Genomic DNA, 25,335 nt, shown 5'->3' with positions numbered 1-25,335 from the left:
GATCCTCCAAGTCCAGCAGGTAGATCTTGCCCATGCCCAGGCTCCTATGAAGTCACTGATTTTGCCCTGGGTCCTAATGCACATGAAACCTTATATGTGCCCTCCAAGAGTGAAGTCTGTTTCTCCCAATCTTTGGAGCTCCTACAATAAAACCCCACTGGTCTTCAAAGCCAAATGCTCTGGGTCTCCTCCTTCCATACCAGACCCCTGGGCTAGGGAATGCATATGGGACTCAGAAAACTCTTACTCCTGTAGGAGAATTCTGTGATATAATTATCTACAGTTTATGTGTCACCCACTTGGGCAGTATGGTATTTGATTATATCATGAGCTTGTCCCTCATAATGTCTTGTAGTTCTTCTTTATGTCCTTGGATGTAGGATATCTCTTTTGATGGGTCCAAGTCTTTTTTATTGTTAGATGTTTAGCAATTGATTGTGATTTTTGTGTGCTCATGAGAGGAGGTGAGCTCAAGGTCCTTCTCTTCCACTGTCTTGTATTCAATCTTGCCTGTTAATTTTTTATTAGATGAATTACATTGTATATGGTGTGATTCTGATTGTTGTCATGTGAAAAGTACAAATATCCCCACTCGGTTATGCTCCAGAAATTAATTGACCTACTGCTTTCTGGTGATTCTCTCTTTGGCCTTGGGTAGTTTCTTCTTGTGAATATACATATCAGTACTTATACTGATTCTGGTGAATATACATATCAGACTCAAGGAAACCCTTATGCAGATTTCCAGTGCTACCTCTTTATAAAATATATAAAATCTTATACATCTCTATAAGATACATCTTGTACCTCTGGCTTTTAATAAATTGGAAATATTAGATGTGAAAAGTATTAGATATGCTATATTAATTATTAAATGAAAAACAGTAGATTTTTGAAAATAGAATGGATGCAGACAAAGAATAAATAAGAAACCTGAAAGATCAGATCGAGCAATTCTTTAGAGAGCAGAGGATAAAGGAAATATTAACAAATATGGAACTTTTATGGAGAAATATCAATATCTGTATAATAGATATCACAGAAAGGAAAAAAAAGAGTTTTTTTTTTTTTTTAAATGAGAGCAATCACTCAGAAGTAAAGAAAAATGAAAGGCTTCAGATTGAAAGTATCCCCTATATACCAAAATGAAATATAAAGAAAAGTTACATCTAGACATGGTTAAAAATTAAGAATATTGAAAAATTATAAAATTCTATTAAGAAAAAGAGATCACATTTAAAGGAAAAAGAGTAGAAACAAGGAAACAACACCTTCAAAGTTTTAAAGAAAAAACTTTCAATCTAGAATTTATATCCAGCAAAACTGTCATTTGAAAGTCAGGGTATTATAATAACTTTGTTAAGAATACCTGGACTAGGAAGCCTTGCCTCACAAAAATTCACATTAAAGAAACTTTTGGAGGAAATACTCAATAAAAAGAAAAGTCTCAGAGATGCTCTAAGATATATACTAACTAAAATGACTAAACAGCTGTATAAAACTCATAAGTAACAAAAAAAAAATAGTTAAGATCAAAATAAGAGAAAAAGTAAACCCATAAGAATCCAGAAACAAAATTCTGGAAAACCATTAAGATGTGTGTTGTGCAGTGAGAGATCAACATAATGTAAATATAATAAAATATTTTTGTATTTTTAGAGAGAAAATTTAGATTTTTACTGTAAGAAATCCATAAGAACTTTAAAAACAAAGTTGTGACAAATTATAAACTAATCCAAATATATCAAAATTAAAAATACGTAGTAATAAACTAGTCAGTTAAAAGACAATGATTACCCACTGGGAAAACCAGTGCAGCTATATGCAGGGTGTTTTAGGTTGCTTTGTGCTTTGCCATAACAAAGTCCAAATCTCAGTGACTTCATATAATAAAATTATTTTTCTTGCTCACCTTAAACTCCAAAGTAGGCCTTTAGAGAGTGGAGGGAGTGGGTTGAGAAAGGATGAGAAGCAGCAGGAGGAAAGCCATGCACCACACAATTATTCTGGGCCCAGCTTCCATTCAGTTGTATGGAAATCTCCACCAACTCTTTTGGATCCAGCCAGCGGACAAGAGAAGACACACAACATGCAAGTTATCAAGGGATATTTTAGGGGAGTTTGTAGTGGTTTACAAATATGGTCAATTTTTATGCTCAGGAGTAAAAGAATATGTTTGAACAAACTGTTCTCTATGCCTGATCTGCTCTTCTGGTCCTCAAATCTGTTTCTTTCTTCCTTCCACACACAGAACACCTCTTCCCCAAAAGAGAATCCCAGTTACCTTCCAATCACTGCTACCATCGTAAAGTCCAGGATATTTAGATGTTAAACAGTTTTCTCTCTCAGACCCATCTGTATCATGGCCCAGAGGTTATTAACTAAAATGGTAGGTTATCTACAGCTACCAAAACATACTCCGAATATGTGCTGAAGAATTGGCAGTGAATCACACTGATATTCTTATTTGGCAAATGAGAAACATGTCAGATATATCCCTCCTGAAAAATCAGATCTGACTATATTAATATCAAACAAAAAACTTTAAGACAAAAAACATCATTAGTGATAGAGGTAGTTACTACATTAAAAGAAACTGCTCACTTCTCCACTGTAACATCTCTAAACAGACATGCATCTAATAAAAAGTCTCAAAATATATAAGGATTAATGGATTAAACTAAAGGAAGTAATTGTAAATCTACTTTCATTTGGAAGATATCTCTTAATTACTGAAAGGCTAAACAGACAAAACACTAACAAGGATATAGAAAGTGTCAACAAAACTATACAATAAGCCTGATCTAGTGGACATACAGCAAAATCTATACCTAACAGTGAAAATATGTGTCCTTCCCAGCAACATGTGGAAATTTTTAAAAAATCATTCAGTAGAACATAAAATATACCTCAACAAATTTCAATGAATATATAATGTGCAGACTGCTTTCTGACTGCAAAGGCAATTAAGGTAGAATTTAATAACTGGATAAATTAGAATTTACTGTACATTTAGAAATTTAGAAACACATAAATAATACATGTATTTTAATACATTCTAGAAGCTAAAAAATTTCTAGAACTGAATAACAAAACAGACCACAGCAAAATTGGGTGCAACAAAAGTAGTAAATTGAGGAAAGTTTATTGGTTTAAATTAAAAGAGAAAAAAGAATCCAATTTAAGAAATTTTAAAAAGAAAAATATAATAAAGCCAAAAAAAAAGGTGAGCAAGATTATATTTATTCTAATATAGCTCTGCATCATTTAGTTAACTGTTGAAGTGTGAGAAAGCCAGGCAATGCCTTTCAAGAGGCATTAAAGTATAACTAATTAACTTAACAAGTTAGTTGAATCATTAACCTGTGAACTGCAAGGTCAGGTAGTCCTCATGGAATTTCAGGAGAAAAACCCTAAAGGGAAAGGTTTTTTTCCTTTGGTTAAGCTGTTAGGTGGAAATAAACTACTACAAAAACACAACGGAAAGGATTTTTCCATCAGATATTTCTTAGCCATATAAAAGCATAGCCTGAAAATTACCTTAATAGAATACAACTAAACTCACAGTTAAATGTCTTGCATAGTGTGACTATTCGCTGTGTTAAATCTCTCACTTTACCTTCACAAGTGCTGAGAAAGCAAAGGAAGTGCAGACATACCAGATAACTTACACCATTTCATCAGATCCACTCATTCAGAATTAAGTGAAAATATTCATATTTGATTTAAATTCTCTATGATCAAGGATTCAAGAGACAGTGGAAACAAAATGGGCACAGGCCACTCTCAGATAGACTAAAGAGCTGACCTAAGTCTTGCTAGTTACCAATAAGAAACCTTATGCAAGTCATGCAATCTTTCCTAGGCTCATATAATCTGGCTTGTATAGAAGATAAATGTGTAACATGAACCATAGCATTCTTGTGAAGATTAAGTCAGCTAATGTCTATTAAACCTCTTCTATGTTGCAGACAGGATAACATGCAGTAATAGGTTGTATATTCTTGGCACAGAGTAGGCCTTTTACAAGTAGCAGTCATGAAATGATCATGCTATTGTAAAAATGCTCTGTTATTAAGGGAAGAATGTAAAACCATGTTTCTCAAGGAAACAAAGTTCTCATTTTTCCAACAATTATTTGCCAATGCATTAAAATATGAATGTAAACTAATTGAATTGTTATACCAATAATCTAATAAAAACCTGAATGACACATATATCTTAAAATATAAAATCCCAGCCCTTTTTTTTGATTAATTAACATCATTTGGGTGGTTATTTCATGAGACACTTGGAAAAAAATATTGCCATTAATTTTGCCAATAATGTTAGCATATTAATGCACTTAATTAGGAAATCTGTTATTAAAGTGCTTAGCACAGAAAGTGATGTGTAATAATTGGTTGGTGTTAATTTTTTTTAGCTATTATCATTCGAGACTAAACCCTTACCATGTTCATACCTCAGCCAGCTAGTTGGTTTCTCTGCTTCTACATCTGCTTCCCTCCCCCTGAACATCCCTCTCAGATTACTTTTCCCAAATTTTACTTTCATCTTTTTAATTCTCCTGACTCAGTTCCTGGAATAATTTACTGATACATCCTGCCTGAAATTTTGATTTTTCATCTTTGTTTTCTGTAGCTTCAGCTTAGTGTGCTGGAAATAGTAAATGATTCAGAGCTAAGAAGAGCTGGATTCCAAATCAGGCTTGGCTGCTTTCTAGTTGTGGGGCCTTGGGAGAAAAAGTTCTCTTTCTTTCTGACTATCCTGGCTGTACCGCCTCTGAAAATTAATGGTTATTCTTATGAGATGTAGCTATGCGTGTGTGTGTGTGTTTGCTTACACCATTGGAAACATACCACCAATCCACAAATTTGGATTGTCCATACTATGCCTGGCCTTTTCTGTTACTGTGGAGTACTAAAGATCATCCTAGTGAGAAGGGAAACCAGTTATGTCAATAGGACTTGGTTTTCTTCTGGAGAAGGAGGAGGAGGAACTTCCCCCAGCAAAGGATAAGACCAAACCAATAACTAATTTTACTATTGGCTTTAAGAAATTCCTACAAATTAATGTGTTGGAGATAACATTCTCTCACCTGAGTAAGGAGATCGTTTATCAAACAACGGTTTCCTTATCACTTCAGAACCCTTTCTGCCCTGCATCCAGCAATCCTAAATTGTTGTATCACAAACAATGCCCAGTCCTAATCATTTCCCTGCCTTGAAAGGTCTGCCTAGACCTCAGACCTTCTAAATGTCCCTCTTCTGAGATACTGCTAAGACTCTGTCTCCCTTACTATAATGAGTTAGCATAAACTTAGTTTGTCTTTATTAACAGGGTGTCTGATAGCTCCAAGAAGATAACATTTGTGTGGGTGATGGTAGTTTTTTTCCTAAAGTGATAGAAAATTTACTCTCTGAATATCTGAAAAAGGGAGATCTCTTCTGGAATGGTGGAGCAAGTCTATGAACTGGCCTGTGTCCACAGATGGCATGCTGGGATTAACCTTTTCTTTGGACTGTGGCAACAGTCATTTTTAATATCCAGTTTTTTTTTTTTTTAAGTGGATTCTCCTGCCATGTCCTGTTACCCACTCTTTCTAGTTATGCCTGTAACCTTGGGTCACAGCCACATTCTGGCTTAGGGGTATTGTGGGGAATCAAGGCAGCAGATAGTCAAGGATGGTGTTATCTTCCTTACGTGCTCTCCACTGAAACAAAGGCAGCACTAAGCTGCTGCTCCATGGGAACTGGTGCACAAGGGCAGTGATCAGAGGCCTAGGGAGACCTAACTGGTGTGAGAAGCTACAGCAGCATAGATGGGCTCAGAAAAGGATGGTAAATAACTCCTTCCCCTCCTCAAATATAGTAGGAGCAGTATTTACACCAAGGGCGGAAATAGAAATTTGGAATATAGCTATGCAGAGATAATTAGAGCATTTTGTTTGAAGGTTGTTGTTCCTTTGGTCTGGGAGAGAAGAAACAGGGAATTACTGCTCTTAACCTCTGTCTTCTCAGTGGTCTGTAGATGCCTGGAGGAGACACAGCGGTAGCTCCCAAAATGAAGACAGGGAAGGAGGTAGATGATCAGGGCGAGGATGTCCAAAGGCTGCTGGATCGTTCTAGGGTTGTAACTACTAATGAGACTCCATTAATCAACTCCTCAGCCAGGGGCACATCAGCAGCTGCTATTTTGATCAAACAATTATTTATCCTGACATGGGTAGAGCATGTGGAAAACATCTCAGCAGCAGAACTTATTTCTTTTCTTCATTTAAAAGCAAGATGATAAATTATCTTAGAGAATTGTTCTCATTTTCTTCTAAGAATGTATGTGTATATAAAAGTGTTTGAAATGCAATACTATAGCATATATTGAGTATTAATGCAACTCTGCCTAACCAGAAGTAACACTGATTTTTAAAATCCATTGTTTAGCAAAGGTATAAATAATTTTGCTACCAAGTTAATTATGCATTGTGCAATAATCTTTGTTTCAGTCTCATCTAATTGTTGATCTTTGGCCTGGGGCAGTGAGTTTAAGGATCCAGTGTTGCTGCAGCTGAGGTATAGGTCAGAGCTGTGGCTTGGATTAAGTCCCTGCTGCAGGTGTGGCCATAAATGTGTATAAACTATTCTTTAGTTCATGGGGTATGCAAAAACAGGCTATGGACTGGATTTGAAACACAGCCCCTGGTTTACTGACTCCTAAACTAGATCTTTCTCAAGAACAAATTTTATTTTTCAGTTTTCTAAAGGCTGAATGGAAAAGGAGCAGGTGAGTCCTGAGGTAAAGAATTAAAGTGAGAATAAAGAAGCTTTCAGAGAAGTTGCAGAAGACAACATGATGGAGGGTTGTTTTTGGAAGGGTGCAACAAGCAACTAGCTGAGGAAAGGGATGGTACAGAGGGATGGTACAGGAGAATAGACTTGCCTGACTAATTGCCAGAATATGCAAGTAAAATATCTCTGGTTTGACTTGAAATAGGAGTAAAACTAGAAAAAAAAATAGGGATAGGTAGAGATGACAATTGATAGAACGTTGTGTTTTTGTTCACACATATTTGCATGTGTTAGCAATCACTAATATGCATAGCTACACAGAAAATATTGTAAGTATGGGGAAGATGAGATATGCCTCATACGTGCAGAAAACAAGAACAAGGACATGAACACAGGTTGAATAAAAATCAAAGCATTTTAAGTGAGTTTATAAATGATTTGCCTTTTTGCGCTGCAATTTAACTTGCTTAAATAAATTATATGGCAATAAGGCGTTTGGTAAGAGCAGGTTGGCATATTGGATAATGATTTCTGTATATGTTAACAAGAGGCAAGCATAAATATTTTTAAATAGTTAACATCAAAGCAGACTTCACCTTCATCTATTGGCTACAAAGACTTGACTCCTATTATCCCTATTTGGGCAATGTGCTAGGTTATGTTTTTTAAATAGACTTTTAAATGAACTTACCAGAATGTCTTGGGTCTGTGACTTGCCTTATTCTCTTGGCCAATGGCTTCAAGGACTTCAACTTGACAAACATTAATATGGGTATTTATTTTTCTATCCAGAAGCAACTTAATAAGGACATTCCAAAGAGAAGTCTTGCTTCGGCCACATTTGAAGATAAACTGTATCACAAAGCAGTGAAATAGTTCCTAATTAATTTAGCAAAACAGTATTCACCATGACATTATGTTAAGGATGAAGAAAGCGGAGACAATGGAAAGGTTTTACAAATATATTTCATAAATAAAAGTAATAAATCTAGAGTGTATACCCTGAAGGGAGCTGTTTAATAAATAAGTAGGATTTAGCTAAGTGCTGATTCAATGAAGAAATAGTAGCAATCTTTGTAAGAATTATAAGCATTAATTTAACTCCCTCTTTACTCATCAAGTATACTCAGGTATGTAATAAGAATCAATAAGATGTCATTGAGAAAAAATAAATTTTTACGACTTCTCCGGGAAAGATTGCTGACAATAGGTTTGTCTTGATGTAGGAATTCTTTTAAGAGAGTCTTAAAAGTATTCATCAAGAATAACAGTCATCAACTAGACAATAACAGTTGCTTTATTAAATAAATGCATTTATTTTCCCATTTTAGGACTCCATTAATAAGACTTAATGTTATGATATACTGGGTCTCTTTGGCTTTTATACTTATCTCAGCCTTATCTAAATTTAAAATGTATGAGAACTCCATATTGGGAATGTTTGCCAAGACACACCTTGTTCTTTAGCATCTGCTGAGTGAAGGAGCACCTATTAAGTTGTTAAGACATTAATGCTCTTGGAATCCTATTACTATGTTAAGTTATGGTGTGTATTGAAACTCTTAAGTTCTCTGCTTGTGGGTGGTGTTAAAACAACTCAACTATCCCTAGAATTCTTGCTTCTCTACATGTTAGTTATTTATGGCTAACAGACAGAAACTTGTATTTCTCCTCTAAATGTTTCCACATCCAGTCTATTAGGAATACCTAGTCCAGATATTAATCATTTCTGAGATATTTGATGAAAAGTATTTCTTATTATAGGAGAGTGATTTATAACATTCTTGTCCTTAAAACATCTATCAAATGCAAATTGATGTGAAATGTACAGGCTCTTCATTTTACAAGAGGCTAAGTTGGTCTATAATTATTCTTGCAAATCTCTGTCACCTTAGAATTATGCCTTCTGCATAAAACAAGTAGGAATGTGTTATCTCCACCTGTGTTTTCTAAAAAAGTTTGCATTAGGTATTATTTCTTTCTTAAATGATTTATAGATTTTAGCAATGAAACCACATAGGCTGGTGTTTGTTTGTGGGAAGGTTTTGGTAATGGATACTTGAATGTTAAAAAAAGTTACAGAGCTATTCAGATTTTTCTTCCTTCTTTCTCTCTCTCTCTCCCTCCCTGTCCCACTCTCTGTCTGTCTTTGTCTTTTTAGGGCCACCCCATAGCATATGGAAGTTCCCAGGCTAGGGGTCAAATTGGAGCTGTAAGCTGCCAGACTACACCATAGCCACAGCAATGCCAGATCCTGGCCACATCTGGGACCAACACCACAGTTCATGGCTACACTGGATCCTTAAAACCCACTGAGCAAGGCCAGGGATCAAACCTTCATCCTCATGGATACTAGTTGGGTTCATTATGTCTGAGCCACAATGGAAACTCCCTCCTAAATGTTTTTATGATGAAAGAATTGTTGGATTTTGTCAAATACCTTTTTTTTCATTGAGATGATCATTTTTTCTTCATTCCATTAGTATTCCATTAGTATTGTTTTTTGTTTAAATGTTAAACCACCCTTGAATTCCTGAGAAAAATTGTGCTTGTTTACATTGCATAACCCTTTTAATATTCTTGTTTACATTGCATAACCCTTTTAATATGCTGTTGAATACAGTTTGCTAGTACTTTGTTGAGAATTTTTGTTCATATTCATAAGAAAACTATAGTTTTCTTCCTTGTGGTATCTTTATTTGGCTTTAGTATCAGAGTGATGTTGAACTCATAGTATGAGTTAGAAAATATTCTCTCTTCTTCTATTTTTTAGAATAGTTTGGAGTTCCTGCTGTGGGGCAGTGGGATCAACGGTGTCTCTGCAGTGGCAGAGACATGTGTTCAATCACCAGCCCGACACAGTGGGTTAATGATCCAGCATTGACACACTGGTGGCACAGGTTGCAGCTCTGGTTTGGATTCAGTCCCTGGCTTAAGAACTCCATATACCATAGGGTGGCCAAAAAAAAAAAAAAAAAAAAAAAAAAAAGAAAAGAAATAATAGTCTGAGTAGGGTTATTATTTCCTTAAATAATTGGTAGAATATCCTAGTGAAGTTACCTGGTCCTTGGTTTTCTTTGTTGGAAAGTTTTTTGATTACTAATTCAATCTCATTATTTGTTACTGTATTTGTATTTCCATTACTTATTGCATTGGTTTTGATAGTTCATGTGTGTATAGAAACTTGTCCATTTCACCAAGCTATCTGATTTGTTGGCATACAATTGTTCATGGTATTTTCTTATGACCTTTTTATTTCTTTTTTTTTTTCTTTTTTGTCTTTTTGCTATTTCTTGGGTCGCTCCCGTGGCATATGGAGGCTCCCAGGCTAGGGGTCGAATCGGAGCTGTAGCCACCAGCCTAGGCCAGATCCACAGCAATGTGGGATCCGAGCTGCGTCTGCAACCTACACCACAGCTCACGGCAACACCGGATCCTTAACCCACTGAGCAAGGGCAGAGACCGAACCCACAACTTCATGGTTCCTAGTCGGATTCGTTAACCACTGCGCCACGACGGGAACTCCAATCCTTTTTATTTCTATAAAGTCAGTAGCACTGTTCCTACTTTTCATTTCTGATTTTAGTAATTTGAGTCTTCTCCCTTACTTTTTTAATCACTCTAGCTAAAAGTTTGTCATTTTTGTCAATCTTTTCAGAGAGCCAAATTTTGGCTTTGTTGGTTCTAATTTTTAAAAATCTATTATCTATTTATCTTATTAAGGATGATGATCTTATTAAGAATGATGAGTTACTTTTCTTACTGCTTTTAAGACTCTGTCTCTGTCTTACGACAGTTTCATTATAATTTCCCTCCATGTGGGTAGATCTCTTTTCATTTATCTCTCTTTGAGTCTGCTGAACTACTTGGAGGTGTAGATCCATTTCTTTTATCAAATTTGGGGACTTTTCAGCCATTATTTCTTTAAATATTCTTTCTGCCCCTGTCTCTGTCTCCTCTTCTCTGGCTCTCCCATTATGTGTATGCTGATAAACTTAATGTTCCACAGTTCTCTTAGGCTCTGTGAATTTCTTTTCTTCCTGTTCGTCAGACTGAATAATTTCAAATGACCTATCTTCAAGTTTATTGACTTTGTTTTTCCTTTGTCTCTACAATCTGTTATTGAAACACTAGTGAATTTTTTATTTCAGTTATTGTACTTTTAACTTCCAGCATTTCTGTTTGGCTTACTTTTATAATTTCTTTCTCTTTATTTTAATTCTTTTTTTTTTTGAACCATTATCTTGGTTTCATTTATTTCTGTCCATGGCTTCTTTTGGCTCTTTGAACATATTTAAGACAGTTGATTTACGGAATACTACTCACCCATAAAAAAGAACAAAATAATGCCATTTGCAGCAACATGGATGGAACTAGAGACTTTCACATTAAGTGAAGTAAGTCAGAAAAAGACAAATACCATATAATAGCACTTACATCTGGAATCTAATATATGGCACAAATAAACCTTCCCACAGAAAGAAAAAAAAAGACAGTTGATTTAAAATATATTTTAGTAATTCAAATTTTGTGCTTCGTCAAGGACAGTTTCCGTTAATTTTTCCTATGGATGAGATACACCTTGTTTCTTTGCATGCTTCAAAATTTTGTGTTGTTGAAAACTGATCATTTGGATGTTGTGATGTGGTAAATCTGGGTGTCAAATTCTTCGCCCTTCTCAGGGTATATTTTCTTTCTTTCTTTCTTAAAAAAAAAAAAAAAAAGTTGCCAAGCTTTATTTAGGTACAATGGTTATAGATAACACAGCTAACCCTATATCCCACCTCACCCTATGAGGCCCCATGAACAGGCTCAGCTCCCCTTTCCCTCCAGTCTCACTTCTTGTCCTCTTCCTTTTTGTCCTTCTTGCCTTCCTTGGTGGCCCATGAGACCAGGGAGCCCATGGCATTTCGATTGGCTTCATTTTGGGGATCTGTGCCTGGAAGTTTCTCAAGGACATCCTGAAGGAACTTGGGGTCCTACATCACATCATAATCATCTTGCTTCTTGACGGGCTCAGATGTGTCCATGGCTGAACTGGCCTCCATGTGAGCTGATTCTGCCTGGCCAAACTGTGCCCTGCAGGGACATCTGCATGGCATAAGCAATTTGTTCTTCTTCAGTCATACTTCTTAGGTCAATTTGTTCTTCTTCAGTCACACTTCTGAGGTCAGAGACCCCAGTGTGACCAGACTCCTGCTGGCTGATGGTCATCTTTAGCAGGGCATGGTCCTAGTCTCTTTCACCTTCAGTCCCAGTTGTAGCAATCCTGGTCTCAGCAGCAGAGGTGGCAGCTGCCCACCACACCACTTCCTGCTGCCACCACCACTGCTCTTCCAAAGAAACACACAGGGCCAGGCCCAGGTCAGGATAAGCACTGGGATCCACTCCAAATTCAAAGTCACTGGCACCAAGATGCAGTATGGCACCACCTTCCCCCAGCCAGAATCAGAGAACCAATGAGGGCATCAGCCAAGCTGGGCCCAGAGGGCACTGTCACCAGATGAGAGCCTGTTCCATCTTTACCATTCATTGTGTTTATGAAGACAGGCACCTCTTCTGTGTTCACCTCCTCTTCCCCAAAATTAATAATGTCAACATTTACTTTCTCCTTCTTGAGGCATTTAGCCACTTTCACCAGATCCTTCTCATTGTCCTCTATAGGGCTTCTCACAAAGGCAGTGATTCGAGTCTTCTGATTCTTGCCCCACTGATGCTTCAGGGCCAGATGGGCCACATAGATGCCAGTGCAGTAATCTTGCCTTTGAGTTGGACAGTGTGGCGCTTAGACAGGATGAAGCTGGTGTGAGGAGTGAGTGTGGTCAGCACTTCATTGGCCAGTGTGATGAGGTCCACGTTGTTCTCAGGGTGACTGTGGGTCTTAGAGTGACAGACTATGTTGACAGCATCCTGCTGAGCCAAACCATAGTGCTTTCCAACACCATCTTGGCAACTTACTCCCTCCTCAGGAAACAATGTTTGCATTGTTCCTTGTGGGTTGTACTAGGTTGTTTAGTTGACTTTTAAAAATTATTTTTAAACTATTTTTTGTAGTTAATTTTTTATCATATGTGGCGTCCAAAGTCTCTGTTCCTTAATCTTGCAATGAGCTAGTGTTTTGACAGATATTTCCTTGAATGCTTAGATTACCTCTGCACCCCCCCCCAAAAAAAAAGAAGAACAAAAAGAAAAGGGGGAAAAAAGCTAAATGATTCTCCCATTGTCTGCAGATGGCAAATTGGCTCTATGTTGTGGCACTCCTTCAATGCTTAGCCAGGCTATTTACAACTCTGCCTTAGCCTTTGGTTCTTACATGTGCTGAGCTTAAAGATCAGCCAGAGGTAAAAGCTGAGGGTCTTCTTGGATCTTTTCTGAACTTGTGGGCATGTGTGTGGCTCTCTAAATTCCTTGTATGTTGCAAGTTCTCTTCAGTGCCCTAATTTCCAAAAGAAATTCCCTTCCCAGCTTTTCCTCCTGTCCATGCCTATTGTTTGCCTCAACTGTAATCTTTTCCCTCTGCAGCAGAGGCAGTGAGTTGTTCATTTGCCTTACAGTGTTTTCTAGGAAGCCTTCTCTGAAGACACGTTTCTCCCTTAAGACAATTCTGAGTTGGGAGAAACAAAGACAGATGTCTTGTATCATTCCTTCAGGTAGCCCTAAGATAGAAGGAAACAAGACACTGTTCTTTGATAATAAAGTCTGCTCTGATCACTCCTGAACTGGGAATGTAGGCTGTTATCTTTAAGGCTGCTAGTGAGCTTGAGAATGAGTGGGAAAGGTCAAGTAAAAAAGCCACAGGTGCTTTCCCAGAAATCTTTTTGTTACTGATTTTTCATTTAATAACATTAGGGTTATGGGAACATGCTCTCTAAGGTTTCAAGCTTTTGAAATTTACTGAGATTAATATATTGCCCAGCCTATTGTCTGTATTAGTCAACATTCCATGAAGAAGCCAAAAACAATGTGTATTTTTAAAAATCACATACATATTTAATTAATAAACTAATAATGGAGTATTACTCAAAAAGTAAGCTCATGCTCAATTATCACGTTCCATATTTCAGAGAAGAGGCATTAAGGATTTATGCTATAAGTTTATTCACAAGCATATCTAGTGTGTTGAGTTCAAGAATTTGATCCTTTTTCAAAGAGATCCCACCTCTTAAAATGCACCTCTTCATAACTGTTTCATGTATTATAGAATAATATTCTAGAATTTTAGATCAAATTGATTGCTAATGTAGATTAAATCTTCTATTTCCTTACTCATAATTTATTTACTTATTGTATCAATTACTGAGGGAAGAGAGTTGAAATCTCCACCTGTTTGTGAGTTTGCATAGTTCTCCCTTTATGTCTGTTAGTTTTGGTTTCATATTTTTAGTCTACTGTGATAGCTGCTGTATCTTTCTAACGAACTGGCCTTTTCATCATTATGAAATGTCCTCCTTTATCTCTGGTATCACTCTGTGTCCTATGGCCTATTCTTCTTGATGTTAATATGTCCACTTCATCATCTTTAATGAATAGTGTTTACAATGGTGTATCTTTTTCCAACTTTTGACTTTTAAAGTGTCTGTTTTTATAGGTAAAGTATGTCTTTTGCAGATAACACAGAGTGGGAGTCTTACTTTTTTCTAGTCTCTCAATCTGTCTTATAATTAGAGGTTTAAACAATTTACCCTAATGCATTTTTTGATGTGGTTGGTCTGGGTTTGCAAAGCTCTGGCTGACTTGCCTCTCAGGTTGTTTTCTATGGCTGCCAGTCCTTATTTTCTTTGAAGGGTTATTAATCTCTAATACATATATTGCACCTTCAGCTGTATCTCAATGTACGTCATATAAAACTTTCTGGTCTTATTGAATGCATCCTTAATTACTATATCCAAAGACTAAAAGTCTTTAATATCTGAATTAAAATGCAAGATGTGGAGTTCCTGTTGTGGCTCAGAGGAAATGAATCTGACTAGTATCCATGAAGACCCAGGTTCAATCCCTGGCCTTGCTCAGTGGGTTAAGGATCTGACATTGCTATGAGCTGTGGTGTGGGTCACAGATGTGGCTCAGATCTGGCATTGCTAAGGCTGTGTTGTAGGCCAGCAGCTACGGCTCCAATTTGACCCCTAGCCTGGGAACCTCCATATGCTGTGGGGGTGTGGCCCTAAAAAGACAAAGTTCTGCGTTGTACTGGCTTTTCACATATTTCCTCTGTCTGATTTTACAGAGCAGGCAGTAGAGTATCTGAAGTCTCTCCAGGTGGCATACTGTTAACACTCAGCAGCTGTCAATCAGAGGTGGAAAAGCAAAAGGCCAGTCACACCATTGCAAGTTGTGCTGGTCTATAAGAGGCTTTAAAACAATAAGAAGGAAGTACTAGTGCAGTTAGGGCTCTACAGAGAATTCTAGTCATAGCATGAAACGTGTAATCCAATGGTTATTATAGTTCTTATTAGCATTAAGGTTTTGATTTATAAAACCTATTTGTAGGCACCAGTGCTCTTCTTATTAAATAAGTATGAAAGAAGTATTTACAGATTATCAACTTGAAATAACACCAAAGGATTTTTCTGCCTAAGGGTAATTATAGGCTCTGGTCCATCCTTTCATCCAACTACAGATCAGAAAAAGGAATTTGACATTTTTTCAGTTGAAAGAGAGTAGGAATGTTCTAAGATAATTTATGATTCCACTGAAAAATACCAGGTCTAAATATGAGCAAACTACCAAAATATTTAGACTTAAAAAAACTTTATAGAACAAGATATAGAACTTTATAGAACAAGAGAATGTCAAATAACACTCTTGAAGCAATGTAGATTTCTTAAATGATCTACCACAGAAACAAAAATAATTTATTTATTTTTTGTTAAAGTATAGTTGATTTACAATGTTGCGTCAGTTCCTGCCGTACAGCAAAGTGACTCAGTCATACATATATATACATTCTTTTTGTCGTATTATCTTCCATCATATTCTATCACAAGAGATTGATTTTAATTCTCTGTGCTATACAGTAGGACTTCATTGCTTATCCATTCTAAATGTATGGTTTGCATCTACTAACCCCAAACTCCCAGTCCATCCCACTTCTTCCTCCTTGCCCTTGGCAACCACAAGTCTGTTCTCTATGTATCTGAGTCTGTTCCTCTTCTGTAAATAGGTTCATTTGTGCCATATTTTAGATTTCACGTATAAGTTATATCACATGGTCTTTCTCTTTCTGACTTCACTTAGTATGAGAATCTCTAGTTGCATCCATGTTTCTGCAAATGGCATTTTGTTCTTTTTATGGCTGAGTAGTATTCCATTGTGCATATGTACCACGTCTTCATCTTCTTAATCCATTCATCTGTCAATGGACATTTTGGTTGTTTCCAGGTCTTGACTATTGTGAATAGTGCTGCAATGAACATAGAGATGCATGTATTTTTTTTTTTTTGAATGAAATTTTTGTCTAGATATATGTCCAGGAGTGGGGTGCTAGATGATATGGTTGCTCTATATTTCATTTTTTGAGGAACTGCCATACTATTTTCCATAGTGACTGTACCAATTTACATTCCTACCAACAGTGTAGGAGGGTTCCCTTTTCTCCACACACCCTCCAGCATTTATTTGTAGACTATTTATGATAGCCATTGTGACCAGTAACATGGTAGCTCATTCTAATTTTGATTCTCATTTCTCTAATAACAAGTGATGTTGGGAGTTTTTTCATGTGCCTGCTGGCCAACTGTGTCTCTTCTTTGGAGAAATATTTTTTAGGCCTTCTGCCTATTTTTCAATTGGGTTATTTATTTTTTTGTTGTTGAGATATATGAATTGTTTGTAGATTTTGGAGATTATTCCCTTACTGGTTGCATCATTTGCAAATATTTTCTGCCATTCTATAGGTTGTCTTTTCATTTGTTTATGGTTTCCTTTGCTGTGTAAGTTTGATTAGGTCCCATGGATTTATTTTTATTTCTATTGCCTTGGGAGACTGACCTAAAAAAGACATTTGTGAGGTTGATGTTAGAGAATGTTTTGCCTATGTTCTCTCCTAGGAGTTTCATGGTGTCTTCTCTTATGTTTAAGCCTTTAAACCATTTGAGTGTATCTTTGTGCATGGTGTGAGAGTGTGCTCTAATTTCATTGATTTACATGCTGCTGTCCAGTTTTGCCAGTATCACTTTCTGAAAAGACTATCTTTTTCCCATTTTATATTCTTGCCTCCTTTGTTGAAGATTAATTGACTATAGGTGTCTGGGTTTATTTCCAAGTTCTCTATTCTGTTCCAATGATCCATATGTCTGTTTTTATACCAGTGCCACACTGTCTTGATTGCTGTCACTTTGTAATATATCTGGAGCCTGGGACATTTATGCCTCCTGCTTTGTTTTTTTCCTCAGGATTTCTTTGGTACAAACTAAATTTTTGGAAACTAGCAAATTTTAAAAAATGTTTTCTATGAAGAAATGTCAGGAAGTAAAAAAAGAATGAGATTAAAACAATCTGTTTCATAGAGAAAATGTATAATTGTAATGAGAAAAGTTAAAATCCATATGGATATAGAAAAGAGCAGAATTAATAATTCATAAAACAGAAGCAAAAAGCTGATAAAGTATCCAAGAATGTAGGAAAAAAAGTTTAAAAGTACATAATATATGAAAGCTATCAAAGAGAAGATAGAAAAAGTTAAAAAGTACACAAGAGGGAATTATTTTGTGGTGCAGTGGGTTAAGGATCTGACATGCTCACTGCAGCTGCTTGGGTCGTTGCTGTGGCACAGGTCGAATCCCTGCCTGAGAATTTCTACATGCGGTGGATATGGCCAAAAAAAAGTACATAACATGTGAAAGCTATCAAACAGAAGATGGTACCTGTGAAATAACAAAAAGATGTGACTCGTTTATAGCTATTTCTGAAGAAGAATGAAGTCAGAAAACTTGAAACAGAAATGATAACCAAGTACATAACTTCCAAAAAATTTTTTCCTAAAAGCATACCTGAGTACATTGTTTGAGAGTTCACACATTAATGTAAAGAGACCCATTTCCTTTTTGAATGATAAGGAGTTAAAAACATTTAAGATGTATTTGGATACAAGGGAATAAACCCAGGCCAGTTTCACTTTTACTTGAACATTAAAAACCAGAATATGTTTTATACATTTTTGAGGAGTTAAAATTTCTTGAGAAATCTGCTATGTTTACTTCTGTAGCCTTAGCAAGTGTAACAGAGTCTAGCACATATTAGACACTCAGTATTTTAATGAGTAAACAAATGAATAAAGGTAAGCTATTTACTCATCACTTAGGATGGCAAAAAACATGGTTAAAAACTTAATCCACAACCATACATCCTTCTTGGACAACAAAATAAACCTCTTAACATTGTATTTAAGCTAATGAAGATATGCATTGTGATTAGCATTTTGAGAATTGAAAAGTCATATTATCAAGTGGAGCAACAGTGCGACTAGTGCCAAAAGGGCAGGAGACTAGTTGTTGATGCATAAGTTGTTTCCCAAAGATGCTTCTGAATAAAATCTCAAAAGGAAATAATGTTATCATGAGTTTTTCACTCATTATAAGCCTAAGCTGTATTGCCACATAATACAACAATTCCTTTTAAATTGACCCTGACTTCTGTCAGTTCTGCTTTCCTAGAGCAGGGCCTAGAAAAGTCAGTTCTGCTTTTCTAGAGCAGTGACTCTTTCCTTATCTGTAACACACAGAGAATGGGAACATATCAAAATGTAGTCTTCTTGAATCTAAAAGATTTGGGGTGAATTCTTTATATTTTCTTTTCTTTGCTTTCTAATATATATGGAATAATTCTTTGTTTTTAAAATAATAAATGCAAAATCATTATAGTGGTAATTTCTGGATGTCGGCCCCTAGTGGCTAAACATCAATGGGATGTATAAATAAAAATGAGAATTCAGGTTTTTACATTAGTGAGAATTCCACTTAAAGAGTGTAGTAAGATACTGAGGAGACAAAACTTTTTCTCTTATACATGTTATGTTAGTTTTGAGAGCTTGTTAGGCATATAAGCTCTGAACAGTTTTCCTTTAAGTAGGCTCTTAAACTCTTCACTATATCCCTTTAGACCAAATAAACAACCCAAATTAGAGTTTATTCTTCGACATAAGCTCCTGGTTCTATGCTTTTTTTTTTTTTTTCATGCCACACCTGAAAATTCCAGCTCTTCACTATATCCCTTTAAACCAAATAAACAACCCAAATTAGAGCTTATTCTTCGACATAAGCTCCTGGTTCTATGCTTTTTTTTCATGCCACACCTGAAAATTCCATCACTGCCTTTCACAAAACAAAGCACTTGGCTTGATTCAGCAGATATGCCTAAAGTGAACAAATGAAGCGTGGAGATATAGATGGAACTGTCTAATACAAGCGCATGTTATTATATCATTAATAAGAAGAATTAAATCATTGGGCTTGTTCTTCCCCAGGTTTCAAAGTCAGTTTGCTTTTTTTGCAGATAACTGGCAGAAGTAAGGAGTCCAATTATTAATTCACAACAGGAGAGACTGTATCATTTGTTATACTATCAGCCCTCTGTGCTCGGAATGTGTTGAAGTCAGTGAGGATGGACTAAAAGAGGTCACCTTCAGATATGTTATTATAATGAAAATTAGTGACCTGAGATCCCTGGATACAAGACAGTAGCAGGAACCTCTTTCTTTTGTGAACACAACTCTTCAAATTTGACAAGAACTACAAAATGAGACAAATATTTTTCTGTACAGGAACGTAGAGTCTCCTGATTTACTATTTTGGATCTTCTTTGCCTCTGCTTCTATAATGAGTTGTAGCTCTGTGTAACGGTATAAGGACAGAGAGGACTCCAGTTAGCTTCAGAACTGAGTGGTTATTTTAGGGGATAAATGATGATTCTTTACTCAGCAGAAATAACTAGTCAACTTGAGTTTGCATTCAGGTAATTGAGTTATCTGCAAATTTGATCTGGTACAGAAAAGCTAAAAGAATACAACCAATACCCATAAAGATGGCCAGCTATTATGGGAATAATATTGCAAGATAAAAATAATTTGGATAGAAGAAAAAGTAATTTCATAAGTGGTTCATCACCCTAAATGAAAATATTGCACAAAGGAGAGTATACTGTGAATCCACTGTACTCCACTACTGCTTCTCACGAAACCTGTTCCCCCTGACAGACAAGCATGTAAGTTACGAGCATGTAAGACCTCAACTAGGATGCCAGGTTATGACAGCCATATCAAAATTAGCAAGATTCCTCTGCCTTATTTCATATAGCAAAATACCCTCGAGGCCCATCCATGTTGCTCCAAATGGCAACATTTCATTCCTTTTCCCTTGTGTGTATATGTACTACATCTTCTTTATACATTCATCTTTTGATAGACATGGAGGTTGTTTCCATATCTTTGCTATTGTAAACAGTGCTGCAGTGAACTTAGGGGTACATACATCTTTTTAAATGAGTGTTTTGTTTTCTTAGGATGAAGTGGAATTGCTGGGTCATATGGCAGTTCTATTTTTAGTTTTTTTGAGAAAGCTCATACTGCTTTTCATAGTGGCTTATACCAATTTATATCCCCTCCAAAAGTGCATCAGTGTTCTCTTTTCTTCACATCCTTGCCATCACTTGTTCCTTGTCATTTTGATATTAGCCATTCTGACAAGTATGGGGTCGTATCTCCTTAGGTTTTGATTTGCATTTCGCTGATGATTAATGATGTTGAGCATCTTTTCATGTGCCTGCTGGCCATCTATAGGTCTTTTGGGAAAATATGTCTTTTAGGGTCCTCTGCCTTTTTTTTTTTTGTCTTTTATTGTTTTAAGGCCACACCCGTGACATATGGAGGTTCCCAGATTAGGGGTCTAATCGGAGCTGTTGCTGCCAGCCTACACCAGAGCTACAGCAATGCCAGATCTGAGCCGCATCTGCAACCTACACCATAGCTCATGGCAACGCCAGATCCTTAACCCACTGAGCAAGGCCAGGGATGGAACCCACAACCTTGTGGTTCCTAGTCAGATTCATTTCCACTGCACCATGATGGGAAATGCGCTCTGTCCATTTTTTAATCCAGTTGTTTGTTTCTTGTTATGGAGTTATATAAGTTCCTTGGATATTAATCTATTCTCAGATATATGGTTTGCAAATATCTTTTCCTATTCAATCTGTGCAAAGGCTTTTTAATTTGATGTAGTCTCATTTGTTTATTTTTGCTTTTGTTCCCGTTGCCTGAGGAGTCATGAAAAAAATATTGCTAAGACCAATGTAAAAAAGATTACTGCCTATATATTCTACCTTTCAGGAGTTTTATGGTTGCAGGTCTTCCATTTAAGTCTTTAATGCATTTTGAGTTTACTAATGCTGTAATACCATATGATTTCTGTTATATCTGGAATCTAAAAAACAAACAAAAAAATTAACAAAACAAACTCATAGATACAGAGAGCAAACTGGTAGTTGCCAGAGAGAAAGAGATGGGGGACAAATGAAATAAGTAAAGGAGGGGGTAAGAGGTATAAACTTTCAGCTATAAAGTAAGTCATGGCAATGTAATATACAGCATAGAGAATATGGTCAATGACATTGTAATAATTTTGTATGGTGATAGCTGATAACTAGATTTGTTGGTGATCATTTCATAATATATAAAAATATCAAATCATTGTTGAAAAACCTGAAACTAATATAATATTATGTTAATTATAATCCAATTAAAAATTTAAAAATCCAAAGTTATCAAGATTCCAGTGAATGGGAATTAGAATGACAATAGTCCTTGATGAACTGTATTTTAATCTCAAATAATAAAATTCAGTGCTGGGTCATAACAACTTATTAAAAAATTTTTAGGAGTTCCTATTGTGGCTCAGTGCATTAAGAACCTGACTAGTATCCATGAGGATGTGAGTTCTATCCGTGACCTCGCTCAGTGGGTTGAGGATCCTGCATTGCCGTGAACTACAGTGTAGGTTATAGAAGTGGCTAGGATCCCAGTTTGCTGTGGCTGTGGTGTAGGCCTGTGGCCACAGCTCCAGTTTAACCCCTAGCCTGGGGACATCCATGTGCCTCAGGTGCAACCCTAAAAGGCAAAAAAAAAAAAATTATATGACCATTTAGGAACTAAATGTGTGCTCTCTTATTTTAGAAATTAGGAAAAGTCCTTCGCTTTTGTCTATAATATGGTCTGTGTATTCATTTAATATATATTTCAATGCCTATTAATGCATTATAAAGTTGTTACCTAGGTACACTATGACAGTCAATTAAATATGAAAGATCTAAACTACGATTTTATTTTGTTTTTCAGCAAATTTATTAAATGTATCTCTGGTAATTTTTCCATATTTTTTGGGTGGTTTATATGTAGAAAAATCATAAAATATATAAATAAAAACTTCATGTCTTTCTTTCCAATCCTTATTTATTTTACTCCTATTAATTGTCTCATTTTTATTGTAATTTCTGTACAAAAATTGGCAGAGAGTCTTTGGCATCAATTTTGTTCCTTCACTTCTTTTTTTCATTTTTGGTATTTTTAATGAAATGTGATACACATATAAAAATGCATGGAACTACATGGATAACTCAATAATTTATTATAAAGTGACCACCTTAATCTTGTTCTGGAATTGAGATGATTATAAGCTAGACTTTAGTGAAAGTATATATTTTTGCTTTGCTTTGCCGTTACTCCTAGGACTGAACTTTTGGGGATACCTACCAAAATCTGTAAATTTATTAGTACTCTGCTCCAATTGGCAAACTCTGAATATCAATTTTTTGGCCTTTTAGTCTATTGAATTTGTTGATTTCTTTGTTTAGTTTTTCATACTCGCTGTTTCCTCTTCTAGAATCTGCATATACCCTTAGGGAAAAATTGACTACCCCACCAAACTTACCTTTACGCTTTCTTCTCACAGATTTTTATTTCCATAGTTCCTCATTGCCTTCAGTTTGGGGTTGTTTTTGTTTTTTAGCTCTTCCAATGCTTTCTCACATATGTTTCTTGTGTTAGTCTACTTTTTTCTAGTTATTTTCAGCTCAAGAACAGAGCTTAATGACCTAAACTTCCTCTGCTGAAATTTAAAATGTCTTCCTTTTATTTCTCATTTCTGTTCTAACTGTGAAAGAAACTTATCAGGAGAGGAGTTCCCTGGTGGCCTAGCAGGTAAGGATTTGGTGTTGTCACTGCTGTGGCTCAGGTTTAGTCCCTGGCCTGGGAACTTCTTCATGCCATAGGTATGTGCTTTCCCTACCCCCACGCCCCGCCAAAAAAAAAAAAAAAAAAAGGCAAGAAATTACCAGGAGAGAAACTTTCAATAAAAGGGAATATATATATTAATATGTACTGAGCACCTATCACATGCCTAACCATTAGTATGTATTTTCATTAATAATCTTCAAATTCTGTGAAATCATTACTTTTAATCTATTTTAAAGATTGAAAGCCAAGCAAAACAAACATCTCAAAATAGGGGGTAGAAGATTTTACTCCATAAGTGCTTCCTTTTTTTTTTTTTTTTTTTTCTTTTTGTCTTCTTAGGGCTGCACCTGCAGCATATGGAGCCTCCCAGGCAAGGGATGGAATCAGATTTGTAGCTGCCAGCCTACACCACAGCCACAGCAATGCAGGATCCGAGCCGCATCTGTGACATCCACCACAGCTATGGCAACACCAGATCCTTAACCCACTGAGCAAGCCCAGGGATTGAACCTGCGTCCTCATGGATTTAGTCAGATTTGTTTCTGCTAAGCCGCGACAGGAACTCCAGTGCTTTTCATTTATTAATGTGCAGACAGTTCACATGGGGATACTGTTAAATGCAGAGTCTAATTCATGTGGTCTGGAGTATGGCTTGAGCTTCTGTATTACTAATCAGTTTCCAGGTAGGGCTGATGTTTCAGGTCCACAGACCATACTTTGAGTAACGAGGTACAACATCATACCACCAAAACAGCTCTTCTTCTTTGCCTGTAGAGCCTAGTAAATCTTATCCGTCCTCCCAAACTTCTGGAAGTGTATCTAACCCCTTTCCCACTCCTATAATCTCTTCTTTCAAATTCCAAAACAATTTCTCTTTCCCAGTGTTTTCTTGCAGTCATACTCTAAATAGGTTCCCTTATTCCTCATTTTAAAACTATCATTTTGAACTCATCCATACTTTAATCCTACTTCTGGCTTCCTATTGTTCATTTAAAATCTATCATTATGCTTCCTTCCCTGCCACAGTCCTACATCCACTATTATGATCACAGTCTTAAGTACAGCTTAGTCTACAGCTTTTTGGTTTCAGCTTTCCAGTTTTCAATTTTCAACTTCTGCCTTTCTCTTTATTATTTATTGTTTTCTAGTGAAATAGAATTGAGTATTAGCATGCAAAACACAAATGAGGAAGTGCAGCCAGACTTTCTGAGTGCATAAATCACACAGGAGGAATTCTAGATAGAATCTCCAAAAGTCAATGGAATCTAGTGATTGAAGAACTTTAAGTGGTTAATTCTTTTTGGTATTTATACTTACCATTGTATATTGATGAAATCTGCATTCTGATTTCTCTGTATTTGTCTCATGAGTAAGTATTCATACTTCTAAAGTATTTTTAAGTCTGGAACACATAAGGCAATATTTTTAGATTGTTCTGGGGAACACCACTGTCCCTAGAATTATAAAGAGCTGTTCCAAAATTTATATTCCCTGCTGAAATAAATTTAGAATTTTATTTGAATTCATACTCTCTACCCACTCACTAGCTATATGACCTGCATCAAATACTTAAGCCTTGCATAATCTGGGGAAAAAAATCCTCATTTTAATCATTAAATATGTAAAATCTTGTGAAAACTAAATAACACTTTAAAAAAAGTATTTAGCTAGTTGTAGCACTTACTAAGTGCTCAGTAAATGGTAGCTAGTAGCCATAGCAGCAGTAGCCCCTTATGTTTCCCTACTTTATGTCGTTATAAGTCATGTATGTCAATATATCACTAATATACTTTTGTGTAATATTTTATTCATTTGTAATTGCAGTGCCTTATGTAAGCTGAAAAATAATATTCAACTTATTTTTAGATAAATCTTCAAACAGATTTCAATTCACCATCGAAAGACCTTCAGACAATTAATCAGAGGCATGAATGGTAGTGATTGTTAACTTTTAAAGAGTATTAATAAATATATGAAGGAAACATGACTCATTGAGAAGAGTACTCATTGAGAAGAGTTCCATTAACTGAATTATGGTGATAAAACTGGATAATAAAATATTACATGGAGTAGGAGTTCCCGTCATGGAGCAGCAGAAACAAATCCAACTAGGAACCATGAGGTTGCAGGTTTGATCCCTGGCCTTGCTCAGTGGATTAAGGATCCAGCATTGACATGAGCTGCAGTATAGATTGTAGACAAGGCTCAGATTCCATGTTGGCTCTGGCTGTGGTATATGGTGGCAGCTACAACTCCGACTGGACTCCTAGCCTGGGAACTTTCATAGGCCATGGGTGCAGCCCTAAAAAAATAAAAATAAAAAAAATAGAA

At 36.1% G+C, this 25,335-nt stretch overlaps 1 long non-coding RNA gene and 1 pseudogene across 1 annotated transcript; both read right to left on the bottom strand.

Moving 5' to 3' along the window:
* On the bottom strand, window positions 166-25,085 carry LOC106504735. The gene is made up of 3 exons (XR_002346827.1): window positions 24,322-25,085; window positions 7,477-7,637; window positions 166-2,050 (listed from the first exon to the last, which is right to left on the bottom strand). It is a non-coding gene; the product is annotated as an uncharacterized LOC106504735 (long non-coding RNA).
* Window positions 11,207-14,783, bottom strand: LOC110262169 (annotated as a pseudogene).

The sequence above is a fragment of the Sus scrofa genome, chromosome 8 (assembly GCF_000003025.6).
Source record: "Sus scrofa isolate TJ Tabasco breed Duroc chromosome 8, Sscrofa11.1, whole genome shotgun sequence".
In the NCBI taxonomy this organism is placed as follows: domain Eukaryota; kingdom Metazoa; phylum Chordata; class Mammalia; order Artiodactyla; family Suidae; genus Sus; species Sus scrofa.
This window is presented reverse-complemented; position numbering and strand designations above follow the sequence as displayed.